The sequence below is a fragment of the Rutilus rutilus genome (genome assembly GCF_951802725.1).
Source record: "Rutilus rutilus genome assembly, chromosome: 1".
NCBI lineage: Eukaryota > Metazoa > Chordata > Actinopteri > Cypriniformes > Leuciscidae > Rutilus > Rutilus rutilus.
Window position 1 is genome coordinate 13,713,996 of NC_140209.1, and position 6,695 is coordinate 13,720,690.

At 36.1% G+C, this 6,695-nt stretch overlaps 1 long non-coding RNA gene across 2 annotated transcripts; it reads right to left on the reverse strand.

Moving 5' to 3' along the window:
* Positions 1-2,598: 2,598 nt before the first annotated feature.
* LOC311286340 lies at positions 2,599-5,808 on the reverse strand. Of its 2 annotated transcripts, XR_014626536.1 has the most exons (6): positions 5,442-5,808; positions 4,885-4,934; positions 4,558-4,619; positions 4,185-4,335; positions 3,616-3,711; positions 2,599-2,863 (listed from the first exon to the last, which is right to left on the reverse strand). It is a non-coding gene; the product is annotated as an uncharacterized lncRNA (long non-coding RNA). The 2 variants fall into 2 exon arrangements; XR_014626537.1 differs by lacking the exon at positions 5,442-5,808 and having other exon boundaries at positions 4,885-4,999.
* Positions 5,809-6,695: the final 887 nt, after the last annotated feature.

Here is a 6,695-nt window from a genome sequence, read left to right on the forward strand (position 1 = left end):
CTCCTGTGAATGGCCACTTAAAGCTCATTTCTACAGAGTACCTAAAGGGACATGGTGGAAAATATTTGGCATGGGAGGGAAAAAAAGTCAAATCTTTTGCATTCCCTCTCAAAACTTTTACGCTCCTTCGCAAAGATATTTGCGTTCCCTCGCAACACCTGTTGTGAGCTCGGACAAACACGTCATGTTTAATGTCCCGCTGGCAGTGTTTCAGAGATCCGTACATTAACAATGCACGGTTCATGAAGTTCAGTAAAGTTGGCAATATATTCACAGATCTGAACTTCCCGGATCAACAGCTCTTGAGCTAAACTTTGTTCAAACACAAATGCCAGCTATTTTCAAATTATCTCTGAGCAGCAGAGAGACACGTCCTTAGGGAAAGTCTGCAAAGTGCAAAACCCCAAAATAGTCATTAACTTCAATGTTAAACACTGTAGTGTCACCAAATTCAGTTTACACATCAATGGTCGCCTTCTGGTCATACTACAACACTTAGTATAAAATATGCAAAAGCACATTTTATCAAACTATAAAAAATATTCAATAACTTCATTGTAACACACCAAATTCAGTTCACACATCACTGCTATCCTGCTGGTTATACGTACAACACTTCCGACTGCCTATTTCAGGGATGGAAATGCTCAAATATGGTGAAGCCCTTAGTCTCATGTTCACTGCTTAAAACACACATATATATAAAGCACTTGGCTTTGTTACTTGGATAATAAAGTTTATTTTCAAGACTTCAAGAGGGATTTTTAAAGAAGTGACAGACTCCAGTTGAATGAGCATCAGTTACCGTAATTTATGATAGATAGACATAAATGCTTAGAAATGTCAATTAGTATAAAAACAAACTCAGTAACTGATATATATTTTTGATTTTGGCAGATCAGCTCCTCCCACATCAGTCACATGGTCAGTGAAGCTCCTCCCATCGGCTACAAGTGAAGACGAGCATCAGAGCATCAGGAAGAGCTGAAATCTCAAAAGACTGAGTTTATTAAAGAGGACAGTGAGAACATGAGTGATCCAGAACCCTGCAAAATGAAACACACTGAAGATCCTGAAGAACAAAGAGGTTGGTGTTTATTCTTCATTCATTCATGATGCTGAAGAACATTCATGTTAGAAACATTCAAGCACTTCATCACTTTTAGATTAACAATTAAACTATGAAATGGTACAGATTTTCAACAAAAGGTCAGTAGAGGGAGGTTGGAGAAACTTTCATATTGATTGTCAACATCAGGTCAAACTAAAAATCAGGTCAAATTAGCTCCTTTCTTTTACACGTATTATATATCTGGTTTGACATTTTTTGCAACCATGTCACCAAAATGTTGGACATTTTTCAATACACTGTAAACCCTAATAAGTTCACAGAACTCAAAAATTATTTTGTAACAGATTACACAAAAATATTTTAGTGATGTTTTTAAAAGTTTTAAGTTTACATAAAATAAAAATTACATTTCCAGTTGCCTTAAATTATCTCAATGTTACCTTATAAATATTGATATCCCTCAACTTATAATTAGGGAGTAATTCACTCAAAATATTTAATATTTTTCAACTCATATAATGTGGGAAATACACTCAAAATTTTCAACAATTTTAAACTCATAATGTGGGACATGCACTCAAAATTAATTCTAAACTGAAATACTGATGTCGGCCCACTACACAATTATAAACAGCTAATAATGTTAGAAAACATGAAAGTGACACCACAGTGACAATTTAACAACTTTTTTTTATTTAACAAAATGCGCTTTTTAAAAGGCACGAATCAAAGGAGCTCAGTCAAAACAAAGTGCTTGTGATAAATTAAAACAAAAGGAAAAGGAAATGAATCCATAAAAACAAAATGTGTTTTAAAGTACATTAAGTGTTAATAGTTACATATTCTGATAGTGGTCATTGCTACAGAGGGTAGATTCAGTATTTTGGGTCTCCATCTCACATTATTCAGTAAACATTATGATTAAAACTCACAAAGGATTCATGATAAAATTCAATAAGATTCTAAGTATAATCCATCCTCAACAGCAATGACAACTATTAGAATGTGGAGCCATTTAACACTGTTTAAAAACATTTTGGCACTTACTGTACCTTGAAGGCTGCAACTCACTTTTTTAAAATAAAACATTTAAATAAAGTACTGGTTTCTACTGTGCCGTACTTCACTGGCAACATCAAGTTAGTGCATCAAGGTAGGTATTAGGCAACAGAACATTAAAAATGTATAGTGCATGAATTGAACAGTCGTTTCCCACAACGTGGGCTGGGCAATAGCCTACATCAATGTTGTGATATTTATCTATTAACAATCAATGTATTAAATCTGAGGTAGAAGAGGCAAACAGTGTCACATCTTAAATCTGAGGTAGAAGAGGCAAACAGTGTCACATCTTAAATCTGAGGTAGAAGAGGCAAACAGTGTCACATCTTAAATCTGAGGTAGAAGAGGCAAATGATTACATTTATAAAGAGGGGGAAAAAAACAAAAACTTCCTCAATACTCAACAGTGATTCACTAATTGAACAAAACATTCTTCAGCGTCAGTAGACGCCCTTTCAGTGGTTTGTTGTCCTCAAGACACATCACAACTTTTTGGATAAATGTAAATGTAAGCTCGAGGTTCTTTGGGTACTGTAGGTCTAGTGCATAGACGTACCCAAAGAGCAGGAGAAATGAGTCAGCCAGATTTGTGGGACCACTCACAAGTATTTCATCCTCCACGACAATACAGATGCTCTCAGGGCTGAAGAGGGCCGCATCAGTAGTGTCACCCGTGACGACTGTCAGGAGAGCCACCGGAGTGTCAGTGAGGTCTGGACCATCTGCTGACTATAAAACAAATAATACAAGAATGAGTTCAGCCCCTCAAGGATACAAATCATGCTAAAGATGTCTAAACATTACTGTCACTTAGCACTTAGACTGCAACTAAGCCATATGTTTAAACTATTTTCTTTACATATGCTTATATCTTATGTTAGTTTCACACCTATCTGTTAGCATACTTTGTGTTTAGTGGAATGCTTTATACTTACCTTTTCATTTATGTAATTTCTACATGTCAGTTTACAGAAATAACAACTCAAGTAAACTTCATAAACAGGTCCTGGGGGGTATTCCAGAAAGGAGGTTCAACAAACTCTGAGCCTAACCCTGAACTCTGAGTTGACTTACCCTGTGAAGTGAAACTCTTGAGTTTTCAGTTCCAGAACAGCTGATCTGAGTTAGGTAAGTCGACTCTGAGTATGTTAACTCTGAGTTGAGCTCGTGCCTGACGACTAGTAAAAAGCCATCATCAATGGAGCTGTGATTCACCATGGCAACAGGGGAGAAAACAGGAAGCAGACATTTTATGCCACGTCCGATAGAGGCAGAGGAGCTGGTCCTGGGTTAGTGTTAGGGTTTCCCTCTGGAATGGATAACTCAGAGTTTCCCTCATCTCAGAATTCACTCTGAGTTTTCACATAACCTGCTTTCTGGAATACCCCACTGGTTCTCCTAGAGTTCTTTGAGTGATGTCATATGTTTAAGCTGATTGAATAGCTAGGCAAAGGGATTGATAGTGAGGCCAGTACACTTACATTACAGGTCCTGAAGAACTTGAAGGCATCTTCACGAAGGTACACAGGAAGTGCACGAAGGGCGAGGGCCCGTCTCATATTTACATCACGTTGTTCCTAGATGGACCAAAAAAAATATCCATTACAATAGTAATTACACAAATGCAGAGCAAACACTTAAAAAAAAAAAAATCAAAGTGTTAAATAGCTCCATATTCTGATGGTGGTAATTGCTATAGATGGTAGATTCAGTATTTTGGGTCACCATTTCTTCAGTAAAACATTTTTCAAATTAATAACTTTCTATTGTAAATACTTAAATAACTCACAAAGGAAAAAAACTTAAAATTGTAAATCAAATTTTACGAAAACAGTAGTTATTTGGACTTCTTCAAATTGAAGGTTCCTTTTTCTGATAGAATACATCTTGTCAAGACGTCTATCTCTGATGAGATGACAATGTTGTGTTCATGGCATAATCACTTAACCTCGGGGCACAGTTGAGGCAATTCACACTATGGTTTCTTACAGTTCTCTGCAACCAATATGTTAATAATCTGTTTCTGAATCATGCCAAGTTAAAAATTCACCTGAAGGTCATAAATCCTCATGAGCTTGGCTCCTCTGCTATCTTGCCAGTCTTGGTGGCCTTGTCTCTGAACAAGGTGATGAGTTTAGGCGTGTGTCTGTCCAGCTCCTTGTAGAATTGAATGCGCAGGTTAACGTTAATTCGGTGGAACTCTGCAAAAATTATTATTATTATTATTTTTTAAGTTAAAATGTGTGTAAAATTTTGAATGAGGGGGGGGAATGAGTATGCCAACCAGTCGACAACACATCAGTAATTTGATTAAGTCTGTTCTGCTGCAAAAACCTAAACATTGTGAATAATTCAGGGCGAAAATCTTTCGTTTTTTTTTATTTATTATTATTCAAATTAGTACACAATTTTACAAAACTCACCTATTGGCATCTGTCTGATGGTGAAACGCTGACTCTCTGTAGCACTCTTTGTAGTCCGATATCTGTACACAACATACGCACAAAGATGATTTTAAAAATAATACATAATGATAAATGAAATTTAAAAAAGTGAATATACAGATAAAAAAAAAAGTTTCCAAATCTGTCACAATAAGATCTGCTATTTCTGTTGTTGTTGTTGTTGTGATCAACTGTGGATCCCACAGTTGAGATAAAAAACATTTAGAGAAATAGCAAAAAAATGACTGTGGAAAACACATAAAATAAAACCAATTGTTATTAACACTATTTCATAATACATCCTACCTGAACTGTTAAAAGGATTTCGAGATGATCTCACAACCACACACTTGAGCCTACGAAGAAATACAAACACAGGCCTGATTAGCATCATAACACACTCACATTATGTTGTTTAGCATTGTTCGTTTCACGCTAGCACACACATACACACAGCTCGACAACGTAACATATTGACTGTGTAACGCGGACACTTATTGAAATAAGTATAACGTTACTCAAAGTACGCACATGCATTAATGGCGAACAGCGAAAACAACCACCGGCAGAAACTGGGAGGCAGGGATAACGTTATGTTTTCGGCCTCCGCGCCAGAGAGTTCAAACTCATGGACCTTCCTCCACCATCAATGTCCCGGGCAAACATGCATTATAGGAAATGTAGTTCATCCAGGAAACCGCTGATAACGTTAACGTTAACTTACACCGTTAAGTGTAATTTTAAAATTAAAATAATTACGATTTAAAATTACTTGGATTTGTAAACTATTTACAACACATTCACATATTTTTAGAACCGTTTATATATATATATAATATAAAAAAAACGTTAGAGTTACTTACCAAATCAGGGCTGATGATAAGACGGCGCTTAAGAAAACGAGGGCAATAAGACTGATGAAAATAACTGAGGTGGTGGTGGTTTGAAGCGGGGGGATAAAAGTGCGCATTCCAAACAAATAAAAACAAATTAAACTGTGATCCACATCCACATCGGCTGGCCCAAACTTCCCCGCATCAAGGCAAATTCAAGATGGCTGACTCAGCTTTCCTGAGGGAGAGATAAGACCCACCCACCAGAACGTCATGACGTCGATAACGTCATGACATTATACTGTATGGTTCCTAAACTTTTTGAGCGTTCCACACAAATTAGCTATACAATATTGAGCCCTATTAGATTAAAGTGGCATAAATCTCAACAGAGCTCAACACTTTATAGTTTGGTCAACTGCACAACGACATTTGACTGTTATGACCTTAATAGTTATGAGCTAGTACAACTGTTTGGGATTACAGTGTAGTTACAACGTGTTTAAATATATATATTTTTCTTTTTTTCTTTTTCTTTTTAAGCAGTAAAATGAACTTTTCCAGAATGGCTGACTGGATTGTAATCATAATTTAAGCAAAAGCATTTATTTTTATTTTTTTATTGTTACTAATAAAGTTGTTTTTCTCATAAATTATAGAAGTTATTGATAGAAATGTATACAGTTATATAGATTACTATTCTTACAATAACTTTGGTAACAGGGTTGATAAATAAGCACTACACAGTGTGTGTAAAAACTGAGACAATGGATTGAGATTATTTTCTTGTCTTCCCATCATGCAGTATATATATATATATCGGCAATCAGCCACCCTGCTCTCCAAGAAATCGGCCATCACAAAACCAATATCGGTCGACCACAAGTTTTCGCTGATGTATCAATAATTGTAAAAATTTCACTGACATTTAAAATGACCCATATCATGAAATAAGGCTTTGATCATATCACCCACCAATAATCGCGTTAAACAACCGTGATTTCAATATTGACAAAAATAATCGTGATTATGATTTTTGTCATAATCGAGCTGCCCTAACCTCCGACTAATAATCAGACTGATGAGTTTGTGACCGTGAGATCCGTGTTAATGGCCGGTGGGAAACTCTTTTAGAAACTCTAAAAATAGAGTCATAAATACCTCATTGGACTTAAATTACTTTGCACATCGAAAAGTCAAAGCATGCAGTAAACCTTCTACACCACCATTGGATTCAGACGTTGGGCCATTTGGGTGGACCTTGCATTTAAAATTTGTCTACCT